The sequence below is a fragment of the Procambarus clarkii genome, chromosome 11, assembly GCF_040958095.1.
Source record: "Procambarus clarkii isolate CNS0578487 chromosome 11, FALCON_Pclarkii_2.0, whole genome shotgun sequence".
NCBI classification, from domain to species: Eukaryota; Metazoa; Arthropoda; class Malacostraca; order Decapoda; family Cambaridae; genus Procambarus; species Procambarus clarkii.
The window spans coordinates 7,668,517-7,684,535 of record NC_091160.1 but is presented as its reverse complement, the minus strand read 5'-3'; positions in this window follow the sequence as shown (position 1 = coordinate 7,684,535).

The following is a 16,019-nucleotide window of genomic DNA, read 5'->3' as shown; positions in this document are numbered from 1 at the left end:
TTTTGTATGTGTGTGTGTCATGTTTTCCGAGTCTCCTTGACATGTCTTCCGACTCCTCTGTCTTCGCGACATGAGGTGCAGTTCACGCAGCCTTTCCTATAACTCATGCTACTTAGTTACGGGACTAGCCTATTGGTTTACCTCTGAACTTTTCCCAGCTTCGGCTTGTACTCACCTAGTTGTACTCACCTCGTTATGCTTGCAGGAGTTGAGCTCTGGGTCTATCGCCCCGCCTCTCAACTATCAGCCAACTTATTTTTTATTTTTTTTGGTGCTTGACAAAGTATGCACTCCGTACTGGGGCCGCATACTCCAGGATTGGCCTTACAAATGTGGTATACAAGGTTCTGAAGGATTCCTTTCACAGGTTTCTGAAGGTCGTTCTGATGTTAGCCAGCCTCGCATACGCCGCCGATGTTATACTTTTGATGTGGGCTTCGGGATACAGGTTTGGCGTGATATGAACTCCTAGATCTTTATCCCTGTCCGTTTCGTGAAAGACTTCATCTCCCATTTGGTATCCAGTGATTAGCCTCCTATTTCCTCTGCCTAGTTTCATCACCAAATTTATTTGGATTGAACTTTAGTAGCCATTTGTTGGACCAAATGGCTACTAAAGTTGGACCTTCAGTTTGCTTAGGTCATATTTTGCCTTATACTATCTTCTTCTGTTTTAATCCTCCTCATAATTTTTGAATCATCAGCAAACATTGAGAAGAAGGAGTCTATTCTCTCTGGGAGGTCATTTACACATATCAGAAACAGTATAGGTCCAAGGACTGATCCCTGTGGGACTCCACTGGTGACGCCTCGCCACTCCGAGATCTCACAGTGACTCGCTGCCTTCTGTCTTCTAAGTACTCATTTATCCAGAGGAGTACCTTCCCTATTCTCCTGCTTGCATCTCCAGCTTGTGCTAGTCTCTTTTGTGGTACCATGTCAAAGGTTTTTTGGCAATCCAATAATAGGCAGTCTGCTCAGCACTCTATCTTGTCTGATTTGTGTTGCCTGGTCATAGAATTCAATTTATCCTGTGAGGCAGGACTTACCATCCTTGAACCAATGCTGATATTGTATTACAAAGTTCTTTTGCTCCAGATGTTCTGCTAGATTTTTTCGCACAATCTTCTTCATCATCTTGCATGGTACGCAATTTAGGGACACGGGCCCTAAATGGCCCTAAACAGGCGTCCTCTGGCCCTAAATGAGGTTCAGTACCTCCTGTCGATTACCCTTCATGTATATTGGGACTACATTAGCCGTCAGCCAATTTTTTGGCAGTTCACCTTTTACCAGTGATTTGTTGTAAACCATAGATAGTGGGAGGCACAGTGCTTCTGCTCCTTCCTTTAGTATCTATGGCAAGATTCCATCGAGGCCTATAGCCATTGTCACATCCAACACTAGTAGATGCTGCCTCATCTATCCCTTGGAAATTACAAACTCCTCGAGTGATGTCTAGTTTAATATTCCCTCTCTCTTATCTCTGGGACTACTCCTTGCTTACTATGAAGACCTCATGGTATTTCATATTGAGTTCTTTGTCGTTTGTAGTGAATCTGTCTGCCCCTATCCTCAATTTCATAATCTGCTCTTCAGTGTTGTTTTTTCTCCTGATGTGGCTATGCAGACATTTAGGTTGAGTCTTTTCCTTGTTCGCTATGTCATGAAAACCCGACACCATTTACTAATATTAAATACAATATGCAGATAATATTGCTGCTGTTTGTAATAACAAATTAACTATATAAATAGAATTTATTCACTCATAGAAGACGTGGCAAACTGGAATTTTTCTCTCATAGAAAACGAGATTTCCTCTCGTGGAAAACGAGATATCATTGCCACGCCGCTAGTAAATTCACTTGCTAATGTTTGTTGGGAATTATTCTTAATACAGCAGTCTTTGAACTGTAAACATTATACAAATATTTCACCTGAATCAACTTAATTATTAGTACCAAAATAGAGTAAATCTAGGCCCTCTATCCACTTTCATAAAACTCATCTGAGGAACAAGGGATGCGATCAGTGGGAGGCAGGCTCAGTAGTCGGCCATTTAATTTTAACAACAGTCTCAGGAGCAAATTTAGCTTCAATAATACTCCTTGGACATCAGTGTTATGGAGAGAAAAATGCTTCCATTATCAACACGCAACTACGTTTACTCAAGGAAGGTGTTATTTCAGATTCCTTTATTAACTAGCTGATTACAGTCCTTTAATACTTAGATTTAAGATATTTTCCGGTTAGAACACGAGACAGCGACAAAACCCAGGTAAATATCCCTTGGTCCTTATCTCATAATCAATATACCAATATTTCCTCTGATATAGCTGTCCTATTAGGGTTCTGCTAATATTTGTAAGTATTTTTTGACAGGTGGAATTGAAGAGGAGGAAAAATTAACTAGTTACCTAGCATCAGTACATGAGTTGAGGCCAGTCACCCACGAGGCGTTATCGACTGGCGTGTTCATCCTTGTTCATAACTGGTTGACTAGGCCCACTACTATAAAGATAAAGATAAGCTGTAGTTAATTTAAGTTATCTGTGTATTCTAATACCCTAATGAAAGTCTACTAATCAATAATTGTTTATTGAAAGACTATATATGTAAATAATATAATAAACCCCCAGAATGTGTAGTGAAAGTGATTTGTGAGATATTTTTATAAATACAGTCCACTTCAAACAAACAGTTAATCCCGAAAAATATATAAATTATCGTAAAATATAAATTATTATATAAATTAATATAAATAAAATAAATATAAATCTCACAGATCAATTCCCCACACGCTATATGTCATTTTCATATTGTCGATCTGTCTCTCTTCTCTTCCTGATGTATTCATTCCTGGCGCTCTGGTATCTTTATCTGCTCTCTATTGTACTGTTATTTCTATAGTTTCTCCATGCTCTTGTACTTAGTTGCTTTGTTGTAGTTCATCTCTGATTAAACGATGTTTTTATGTTTCTTGTCTGCATTTCCTTTTTTTCCTTTTTGGACCGGGACGAATTTGTCTGCTGCCTCCTTACACTTCTGCCTGACGTAGTCTATCATGTCTTGGGCTGTCTCTCCTCTGAGCTGTTTCCCAAGCTATATCTTAGAAATTTCCTTATCTCCTCATAGTTTTCCTTCCGGAATGCTGGCTTTTTTTCTGGGGCCTTTCTTGAGTACCTTAACCCTACTTTGACCAGGTACTCAAACATCAGTATACAGTGATCACTCATTCCCCCGGGGAGTTTTGAAACCGATTTACCTTATGTCTGAGTCGTTCAGAGTGAAGACTAGGTCAAGTATCGCTGGCTCATCATTGCTTCTCATTCTTGTGGGTCCCCTGACATGCTGACTTAAAAAGTTTCTTGTCGCCACTTACAACATTTTAGCTCTCCATATTTCCTCACCTCTATGCGGTTTCCACAATCTATCCTTCCGTTATTGAAGTCTTCCATGATCAGCAGATGGGATAGATTTCTACAAGCAGCAATGGCTGCTCTCTCAATTATAGTGTTAATCGCCATGTTGTTTCTGTTATACTCTTGCCTGGGTCGTCTGTCATTTGGTGGTGGGTTATATATCACTGCAGCTACTATTCATGGTCCCCCAGCATCATGGTGCCTGTTATGAAATCTCTGAACACCTCACAGCATGGAATAATCATCTCCTTCAAACACTATTCCTTTCTCATAAGTAGGGCCACTCTTCCTCCTCCCCCTTCTTTCCCAAGCACCTCAATGCATTGAAGGTCTGGGTATATGCCGCATTCGTTATGATTGCTGAGAGTTTTATTTCCATGAGTTAAATTACATCCGGGTTCACTTCTTGTGCGCTTTCCCTAAGTTTACGTGCCTTGCTTATGATCCCATCTATGTTCAAGAACATTACCTTGAAGGTGACACTTTTCTGTCCCATCCTCATTTTCTGTTAATCCAATTGGAGTTTTTTTTTTTTTGGGGGGGGGGGGGGGAATGTCGGAGGGGTGGGGGAAGAACTAGAAAAAAGGAACAGGGGTGTGACAGGGTTGGGAGGATCTGGTGTAGGAGGGGGGGTAAGCTTGGATGGTCTGGGGTGGTGTAGCGTAGAGGGTCTTGTGTAGGGCGTCAATTAGGGCATGGGATTGGGGAGCAGGAGGAGTGAGTTCATGGCTTGGGGGAATGCATTGGAGTCTGGGAGGGGGGTCGGCAGGGAGATCAGTGGTTGAGGAGGAAATTTGTGGGTGGGTTAACAGGGGTCGCAGAGGATTCTGGGGCGAGGGGTAAGGGGGTGTCAAGGGAAATGCAGACAGGGAGGGAATGGGGGGGAGAGGGGGTGGGGGAATGGGAGGATATTGGTGTTATGGACCCAAGTCCATCGTCGGAGCACGGAGCAGTGACGACAACGCCATCTGTGAGTCCGCTCCCGAAACCCCCTCCAAATGGACGACGCCATCTAGTGATGACGAGAGACGCCGGCAATATGTGCTGGATTCCCGTCTTAATTGGCTCGTGGAATAGCCGCTGCTGATCTCTGGTGAGGTGGCGCTTAGACAGTAATGCCATCTATGGAGTGAAGAGGTGGACGTTTGTGTCTAAGCCTATAAGTGAGGTTCCCTAGAGCGTCCCAGTATTAATGACGTATCTGATTGCAGAGTCGACCTGGGACTGCTGTGTTGGACGATGGACCAGTCTACCCAAGGCAGCCAAGGTCTCTTCACGAGTCTGCTTTGAAGAAGCTGTGAGCCACCCCCAGACGAACTCTGAGAGTGTAATAGCCTGCCTGAGGCGTGGCAGCGTCGGGAATCGCCTTATCCGAGGCTGGCTGGTGGAAGAGACTAGCCACTGTATTGCTTAATGAGGAGAGTGATCAGCGGGTCACACGAAGCTCCTGCCTAGGGCTCGCAACCCTAGTATCAGTCGTGGAGTGGCCTACACAGTGGAGCTGATCGGTACCTGCCAGCTACAGGCTGGATTGTGGTTGAAGGACTCCACGACGAAGCACCCAGTGGGACTGTGATTTGGCTGGCCTGTGGCCTGGGTAGATTCGTAATAGTCATAGTGGATTCATCGTGGGCCACGGAAGAAGGAACCAGGGCTACCCAGAGTGAGCATCGTTGAGCATCCAGTGTCTTTGGAGGAAGACACAACTGTACATAAGTGTAGTAATAATCCCCGCGTGCGATTGTTATTTATTTATATATGGTGGTGGTAAATATATCAGAAAAACTGGAACATTTGTATCCCTCCCCCTTTAATTTAACTTGCGTTACGGAACATACCCCTTGAAAGCCTCTACTAACTTGGGGCCGGATTCCCAAACTCTACTACCATCAGAGAAGAACCTGGTTGCGTCCCAGTAGGGCCGTAATAATTGTGTGAGTGGGAAGGAGGGCCAAGGAGGGTATGGGGTGAGGGAGGAGTGGGGACTGAGAGGGTATGGGGTGATAGGGGGAAGGGACAGAGAGGATTTGGGGTGAGAGGTGAAAGAGGACAGGGAGGGTAAATCATGAGGGGGAAAGGGGGAACTGTGAGGGAGGGGGGGATAGGGATGGCATGGTGTGAGATGGGAGGGAGGGTTGAATGAGTATTTGAATGGGGACAGGGAAGGTTCAGGGTAAGGGGGGGGTTTCTATGGGTCGAAGATAGGGGTATTGTCCTCTCCTCTGGGGTTGCTGGGGTGCTAGTTGGGAGTTCCCACTCTCATATGGGGCTGTTGAGTTGAGGGGCTGTGGTTCCCTTGTTCACGCCACTCCTGCTGCGCGTTCTCCTCGCTTCTGCTTCCTTTACTCTCTCTTGCCTCATCATGTCCTTCTGGAGGAATATTTTCTTGTAACTTCTCACATGGTACAGGTGGCTCGTTTTGTTAGTATCCATCAATGTTCCATGTTCGTGTTCTACCATTGCTAAATAGTCTCTCCTTGTCTGTCCTTTCTATTCTGAGTATTTTTATGCGGTGATTGTCTCTCCTGTTTATTCTCTGTTTGAGTAGCGTGCAGCTGAACAGTTGTAGTCTCTCCTCGACGCTCATACCTCTTAGTTCTGGGACCAGTGAGTTGGCTTGCCTCTAAATATTCCCGAACATCATTATATGTTTAACGAGATAAGGACTCGACACTGTTGCCTCATATTCCTGCAATAGTTTTACTTAAGCGAAATTAAAGATCTGAACGTCTCTTTGTTCAGATTCCAAATAGCAGTTCTTATATTACTAATTTATTAGCTTTTGGTGACAGGTTGGGGGTCATGTCAACTTGACAGTGAAACTGTTTTCACTGTCAGATTACAATACGGAGTAATTGTAATCTTACTTTGAAATTGAACAAGTAATTGTAGAGGTCTTGAATAATATTGGTGCTGTGGTCTGTGGTGACGGGTCCTTCATGGCCAGATGTTAGAGGTCTGGAGTAATGTTAGTGCTGTGGACGGGTCCTTCAGGGCCAGATGGTAGAGGTCTGGAGTAATATTAGTGCTGTGGACGGGTCCTTCAGGGCCAGATGGTAGAGGTCTGGAGTAATATTAGTGCTGTGGACGGGTCCTTCAGGGCCAGATGGTAGAGGTCTGGAGTAATGTTAGTGCTGTGGACGGGTCCTTCAGGGCCAGATGGTAGAGGTCTGGAGTAATATTAGTGCTGTGGACGGGTCCTTCAGGGCCAGATGGTAGAGGTCTGGAGTAATATTAGTGCTGTGGATGGGTCCTTCAGGGCCAGATGGTAGAGGTCTGGAGTAATATTAGTGCTTTGGACGGGTCCTTCAGGGCCAGATGGTAGAGGTCTGGAGTAATATTAGTGCTGTGGATGGGTCCTTCAGGGCCAGATGTTAGAGGTCTGGAGTAATATTAGTTCTGTGGACGGGTCCTTCAGGGCCAGATGGTAGAGGTCTGGAGTAATATTAGTGCTGTGGTCGGGTCCTTCAGGGCCAGATGGTAGAGGTCTGGAGTAATATTAGTCCTGTGGACGGGTCCTTCATGGCCAGATGGTAGAGGTCTGGAGTAATATTAGTGCTGTGGACGGGTCCTTCAGTGCCAGGTGGTAGAGGTCTTGAGTAATATTAGTGCTGTGGACGGGTCCTTCAGGGCAAGATGGTAGAGGTCTGGAGTAATATTAGTGCTGTGTACGGGTCCTTCAGGGCCAGGTGGTAGAGGTCTGGAGTAATATTAGTGCAGTGGACGGGTCCTTCAGGGCAAGATGGTAGAGGTCTGGAGTAATATTAGTGCTGTGGAAGCGTCCTTCAGGGCCAGATGGTAGAGGTCTGGAGTAATATTAGTGCTGTGGACAGGTCCTTCAGGGCCAGATGGTAGAGGTTTGGAGTATAATAGTGCTGTGGACGGGTCCTGGAAGACGTTTTAGTCATGTGTTCGAGATACTTTACATCTGAAGACTAAACGGTGTCGTCCAGACAGTCGGGGTCATCCAGACAGTCGGGGGTCATCCAGACAGTCGGGGTCATCCAGACAGTCGAGGGTCATCCAAACAGTCGGGGGTCATCCAGACAGTCGTGGGTCATCCAAACAGTCGGGGGTCATCCAGGAAGTCGTAGGTCATCCAGAAAGTCGAGGGTCATCCAGACAGCCATGGGGTCATCCAGACAGTCGTAGGGTCATCCAGACAGTCGTTGGGCCGTCCAGACAGTCGTGGGGTCGTCCAGACAGTCGTGGGGACATCCAGACAGTCGTGGGGACATCCACATAGTCGCGGGGTCGTCCTGAAGAACGTTGGGTCGTCCAGACAGCCATAGGGTCATCTAGAAAGTCGTAGGGTCGTCCAGACGGTCGTGGGGTCATCCAGAGAGTCGTGGGGATATCCACATAGTCGAGAGGTCATCCTGACGGTCGTGGGGTCGTCCAGACTGTTGAACGGTCGTCCGGACCAGACTGTCGAAGGGTCGTCCAGAATGTCGAAGGGTCGTCCAGACTATCGAAGGGTCGTCCAGACGGTCGTTGAGTTGTCCAGATGGTCGTGGGGTCGTTCATACAATCGTAGGGTCATCCAGACAGTCTTGGGGTCATCCACATTGTCGTGGGGTCGGCCAGACGTTCGTGGGGTCGTCCAGACAATCGTTGAGTCAGGCAGACGGTCGTGGGGTCGTCTCACTTATGCGATTGTTTCGTTGTGGCTTGTACTCACCTAGTTGTGCTTGCGTGGGTTGATCTGTGGCTCCTTGGTCTCGCCTTTCAACTGTCAATCAACTGACTTGATTCTTGAGCCTATTTGAGCTTTTTTATATCTATGTTTAAAACTGTGTATGGAGTCAGCCTCCACCACATCACTTGTAATGCATTCCATTTACTATCCACTCGGACACTGAAAACGTTATTTATAATGTCTCTGTGGCTCATTTGCGTATTCAGCTTCCACCTGTGTCCCCTTGTGTGTGTGTACCACCCATGTGTAATAATCTGTCCTAGCCAATCATGTTCTTTTCCCTGAAAATTTTGTATGTGGTGATCAGTAGTGGAAATAGGCACAACGAGGGGGCCGTTTTGGTTTTCCCAACGGCCCCTCGTAGCATCAGGTTTTTTTTCATTTTTTCCAACGACTCCTCGTAGCATAGAGGGTGTTTTTTTCATATTGTTTGTCAACTGCTGCCTTCAAGCATGTATTATTTTCCAAAATGGGAATTAAAAGGTATTCTCCTAGTCCCTGCCATTTCGCTCAAGGGGATTAAACGGCCGCTTCCAGTCATCCCAAAATTTCGCCATCTCAGTGACCCTGCACAGACATTGCTAATGGTCAATGACGTCATCCAGTCTTCATCTTCTTTGTATAGGACCGTTTTCTGTTATGGTGTACTTATTCCCATTTTCAATATATATGTCAAGGGGATTAAAACGCCGCCTTTCGTCGCACTTTATTTTCGTTACCTCGGTGACCCGGCACAGATATCGTTAATGGTCAATAACGTCAGTCAATCTTTATCTTCCTGAATAAGTCTGTTTTCTATTATCGTATATATATTCCCATTTTCAATATTTATGTCAAGGGGGATTAAAAGGCTGCCTTCTGTCGAGCCTAATGTACAATGATGTCATCCTTATCTTTCCATAATAAGCTCCTTTTCCTTAATGAGGTATTTCCATACTGTTTCCCCTTTTCTAACATCATTTTGTAGCTAAGATTGCATATTGAACATAAGAAATGAGTTCAACCCTGTTTCCGAACCAGTATTTACTCAGGTCTTTTCCTAAATCTTATCTTATTCAATTTATATCCATTGTTTCGTGTTCTGTCTCGTGTTAATACTTTTTATACTCTATTAATATCCCCTTTGTTATATACATTCATCCACTTGCACACCTCTATCATGTCATCCCCTAATTCTTCGCCTTTCTAGAGAATTTAAGCTTTGTCAATCTTTCTTCAAGGATCGTTTATCATGCATTGGAAATAAAATGAAAATCCACATCTGCCATTCCTATGAAACAGACCCAGACATGGGAATACTACTGAATTCATGTTGAAGTCTCCAAGTATATGCGAATATATGTTATTATATAATTTTTCAAAACAAGCTACACCATCACTCAGATATATTTATGTAATTCCTCCCACACTGATAGTCCTGTATACGTCTCATAATCGTTCAAAAACATGCCACCACCCTCTTCTGTAACATATACCCATCTATTCCCACTCAAAATACTCATTCATTGTACATATTTATAAGAGCTACTTCATATGTGTAAAATAGGCCTTCTGTAGAAGATTCCTCTGCATAAAGATTCTTCAATCTGATCTCCATACCTTAATAAAATGTCATCATCCCCAATGAGGTCTGATCCACCAATGGGGTACGATGCTTTCAGCCTTCCATGACGTCACAAGCGGTTCCAAGGAGGGTTCCCACCTCTCATTAGCACATTCCCTTAATTTCTTAATAGCTCAACTGTTCTCGGTAAGTGTTATCACAGGCTATGCCATGATGCCTTGTATCCACTCATATCTTGGCTCATTGTTTCATTGCTCATATTTTTTTTTTATATTCAATTCTTCAACCCTACCAAACCAACGTAACCTAACCTATAATAAACAAAAGCATTCTATAGTAATTAGATCCGTTGTTTAAGCGGCGCATGACGTCACAAAAGCGGGTTTAGTGAGGGATTAATAATGCCTCACATTAACAAAGATGTGTGACAGGCTAACGGCGACCTGACTTTTTAACTGTGAGTGACGTCACAAGAAGCACAATGAGGCCTTGGCATCCTACTTATTTAAGTAGTATATTATATGTTTTTATTAACATATAATATACAAATGTTAAAAAATGGCTAAATTATCCATCCCAACCTAACCTCCTCATCACAGATTTAAGAACATATATATCATACAGTTGTATTATTTTTATTGGTAATAAAAGTTTACATTCTAGTTTAACAAAAAATGCAATGGGAACAAGCATAATATTTCATATGACGGACATAGCAAACTTAGTGCTTGGTAATTTGCTAGGTAGTTCTATTCCAGCTTCTCTATCATATCAAATCAGGGTAATTCACAGACAGCAACAGCGGTTACTTATCACTGTAGATGAATTGTACACTATACTCCACAGGTGGTTAGCATACATCTAGCAACTCAGCATTCTAATACCTGTATTCAAATGCTAGTCATCTACAACTGTAATTATTCATTATGCATTGATGTTCAAACCAAATAGCTACTCAATTGTCGTACCACGATTTAAGCAGAATCGTACGTCTGGCAGCTTAGCGGATTAGTAGCTATGTTCATTGGTTAGTAAACTATCCTCCCATCCATCAAATAGTTGCCCAAATGTCGCACCGCAATTCATCCATCTGGCAGTTCAGCTGCATCCTAGCCAGTATATTCACAGGGTAATCATTTCTGGTTCTCAAAAATCCTAATCTTGCTAAGGAAATCAGCCAACTTGTTTCTAAACCAACTGTCACATATACACACATACATACCTACACATGCTCCACAGCCCATACATGCTTAGAGAATAGCCTGTTTTTGAAACCATTTGCCCCAGTAATCAGAAGTAATTTATACCATATTAATCCCTGATATGTATTATGATCATGATTTCAGTAACCCCCACAGCTCATTGAACCCAAGTAATCTTAAATTTTTTTACTGTTAATTCATATTAATGCATACCAATCAGCAATATATCCATATTATTGAAGCAAGTCTAAAATATTATTGAATTCCCTATTATATTCTAACACATCGAATATTGTAATTACATGAATAAATACCCACCTACATACTATTCATATGGATAAAGCAGGGTGTTTAAAGCCCATTTAAATAAATATTACTAATTATTAATAAAAAGCTAAGGTTGTGATAGGGCGCACTAAAATATAATCATTTAACATCATTAACACCAAATGCAACACTTGTACTTACACAAAAAGTACACAAAATAAAAAACACGCAGTATAAAACACACACACATATACACTCAATATAGCATTTACGCACAAAGCATATCCACACAAATATTCCATTTTATACAGAAATAAACATAATTTACACAACAAACATGCCCTTTATGCACAAAATATATAATATACTCACAAAATATAACATTTGCACACAAAATATGTCATTCACACAAAAAATATCTCATTTATAGGTAAAATATGTAAATAACATACAAAATATGTCAGTTGCATACAAAAAATATACCATTTATACAAATATTGCAAGTACACTCGAAGTATAACATTTATACAGAGTATGTTATTTGTCAAATATAGCAAATTGCTTATACATTCAGACAATCAAAATGCGTTTCACTAAATTTCAGAATTTCACAAACATAAGTTTCACAAAATACTCAAACATTGTCTCATAAACCAAAAATACACTTTCACACTTGCACATGAAGATCTATTTTTTCAGATTACATATGCAGAACTTACACAAATACACAATTCGCATAAAAATTACAGTTGCATCAGTTCCACTTAAGCAGTTAAAAACACAATTTGCATAAATGCATTATTCGCACAAAATTATTATAAAACATGGACAATTAATACACATCTTATGTGATTAATAAACATCTGTGCACAATTAATACATTAAAACATGTTATTTAATTGCACAACTTGCACAATGACAATCAATACACAACAGGTGCAAATACACAATTCATCCATATATAATTCCACAACATGCGCAATTAATACACAAAATGCGCAATTAATACACAACTTGCCCAATTGTTATACATCTTTCATAATTATTACACAACTTACATAAATGTAACAAAATACATATCCAGCACAAATACACAACTGCGACAAAAACCTAAAATACACAACTAGCACAAATTCTCACAATATAATTACGTCATATACAAAATTAATACACAACTTGCCCAAATATATTCAATACACAACTTGCATAAATACGAACAATACACATCTAGCACATACACATTAAATACACAACTACACAATTCCCACAAAAACATTTACAAAACATATACAATTATTACACAATGTGCACAATTATAATCATTGTGCCATTTGTACAAATACGATCACACCCAATTTGGACAATCAATACACGATTTGCATCATATTTTTCTAGGTATGTTTAGGTCATCATTTATAATATACTGTGTTTAACTAAAAATTATCCGAATAAAGTCAGAGTTTCCCATTTAAGAATTTTACGTCTGACATCCTATGAGCTCAATATACAAAACACACATGCATTTTCCATAAATGTTTCAACATTATTAATGATAAACTATTTCATCTAGCATATGTCCATTGTGTTTAATGCCTTATTAATACCCTTTGTTACATCCTCTCAATTATGTCACCCATATTTAGTATACTTATACTACACAAATTTAACTAAATTCAACCTAGCAAAAGATAAACTAACTAAATTTAAGCATCCCATATCGTCACATACAAGCCTATGTCACTTATGTCCATGCATTACATGAATTAGCTATAGCTCGAACCCCAAATAGGTAAATTTACAAAATTTTATGAACAAACTAGTTCATTACCCCTTAGATATTATATATCCTACCCTATACAACCTCCCCTGACCTGACCTAGCATATCCAAAGTCAGATTTGGTTAAGGTTGGCGAAATTTAAGTAATCCCACCTAAATTCAACCTAATGTAAGACAATTTCCACCAAATATAACCAAATGTTTTGTATCATAGCATGGCTAAAACCCACTTTTATCCACATTTTCACTTATTCCATCCTACGCTACATAACCTTACCTAACCTGACCTAGCACATTCTAAGCTAGATTTGATTAAAGTTGACGAAATTTATGCTGTCCCACCTAAATTCAACCTAATTTAAGACAATTTTCACCAAACATACCCAAATGTTTTGTATCACTTTAAGAACATTGTATCCAGCACTTAGAGAACACTGAATACAGCACCTTGAGAATATTGCATACAGCACCTTGAGAATATTGTATACAGCACCTTCAGAACAATGCATACACATCTGTGAGAGCATTGTATAAATCACCATGAGAACATTGTATTCAGCGCCATGAAATCATTGTATACAGGACCTTGAGACATTGAATATAGCACGTTGAGAACATTGAATAAATCACTTTAAGAACACTGTATAAAGCACCATGAGAACATTGTATACAGCCAAACCTGCTTCATGAAGCCCACATCAAAATAATAACATCGGCGGCGTATGCGAGGCTGGCTAACATCGAAACGACCTTCAGAAACCTGTGAAATAAATCCTTCAGAAACTTGTATATCACATTTGTAAGGCCAATCCTGGAGTATGCGGGCCCCAGCATGGAGTCCATACATTGTCAAACACCAAAAGCACCCCCGCAAGCACAACTAAGTGAGTACAAGCCGGAGCTGGGAAAAGTTAAGAGGTATGCCACTTGGATAGTCCGAGAACAAAGAGGCATGAGTTATGAGGAAAGGCTGCGTGAACTGCACCTCGCGGCGCAGGAAGACAGAAGAGCTTAGAGAGACATGATCACCACATACAAAATTCTCAATGGAATATAGAGGGTAGACAAGGATCGATTATTTAACACGGGTGGTACACGCACAAGTGGACACAGGCGGAAGCTGAATACCCAAATGAACCACAGAGACATTAGACAGATCATCTTAATCTTTTTAAATGTCAGAATAGAAAGTAAATGGAATGCACTAGGAAGTGATGTGCTGGATCACTATGACTCCATACATGGTTTCAAACGTAAATATGATGGAGATTGAGAAGCTCACAAATCTGTACAACAGTAGATTGACGGTGAGAGGTGGGACGAAAGAGCCATAGCTCAACTCCCGCAAGCACAACTAGGTGAGTACTGCTTGGTGAGTACAATAATAATGTGAACAAATTTATGATAAATATAAGTGTTGAATATTATGAGGTCAGAGCAGGGTGGCCGAGTGTGAGGGTGAACCACTGCCGCCTTGCGGGTCGTGGTTCGCGACTCCACACACGCACACACACGCTCTTTTTATCCCCTATTTTTTACAACTTAGTTTTAATATCTAATCTTCATTCTATTAAATATTATATTTAATTTACTTGGTGCAAAATTTAAGAAATAATCATAATATTAACATTGAAAATAATGTGAAGGACACTGTTAGTTTTTTTACATGACACTAAAACCTGCGGCCTGAATGACACCCAGTTGTAACCTGGTGAGGTTAAGCTTAATGATACATTGAAAGTTGTAGATATTATTTTGGTCTATTGACCCCAACAGTCTCACAATAAAAGATTATATAAAAAGTATATAATATTTTTTCAAGAGACATGGTATATCTAAATATTTATATTAAAAATCCGTCAATGACAAACGAGTAAAAGTCAAAGATCAGAGACAATGAAGAAAAAATACAGCACCATGAGAACATTGTATACAACACCTTGAGAACACTGTATACAGTACCTTCAAAGCATTGTATACAACACCTGGAGAACACTATCCCGTAAGATCTCTACGTACTGAAGTGAACGATATGGAAGAAAATGCAGAAGAGAACCAGTGAAGAACAAGGGTGCCATAGGCACAATCAGAGAACACTGTATAAACATCAGAGGTCCAAGGTTGTTTAACATCATCCCTGCAAGCATAAGAAATATTGCCGGAACAACAGTGGACATCTTCAAGAGAAAAGTTGATAGTTTTCTTCAAGGAGTGCCGGACCACCCGGGCTGTGGTGGATATGTGGGCCTGCGGGCCGCTCCAAGCAACAGCCTAGTGGACCAAACTTTCACATGACAAGCCTGGCAACGGGCCGGGCTTGGGGAGTAGAAGAACTCCTAGAACCCAATCTAGCAGGTATCAAACAGGTATTACTGTATTCAGCATCTTCAAAATTTTGTATACAGCACCTTGAGGACTTTGTATACAGCACCATCAGAACATTGTGTCCGGCACCTTGAGGACATTGTATACAACACTTTGAGAACATTGTATAGAGCACCTTGAGAACATTGTATACAGCACTTTGAGAACTTTATATTCAGCATCATGAGAACCTTGAATACAGCACCATGAGAACATTGTATACAGCACCTTGAGAACATTGTATACAGTACTTTGAGAACTTTATATACAGCACCATGAGAACCTTGAATACAGCACCATGAGAACATTGTATACAGCACCTTGAGAACATTGTATTCAGCGCTTTGAGAACATTCTATCCATCACTTTGAGAACATTTTATATAGCACCATGAGAACCTTATAATTTAAACCATCAAAACTTTGTTTACAGCACCTTCAGAAAATTGTATAGAGCACGATGATAACATTTAATAAAGGACCGTGAGAACACTGAATTCAGCAACTCGAAAACATTTTATTCAGCACAAACAAGAAAATTGTTTACAGAAAACATTGTATTCAGAATTAAAGGATCATTATATATAGCACATTGAGAACTTTGTATACAGCACCTTAAGAACACTATATACAGAACAAAGAGAACATTGCATACAATACCTTGAGAGCGTTGTATACAGCACGATCGGCCGAGAGAGCCGGTCGGCCGAGCGGACAGCACACT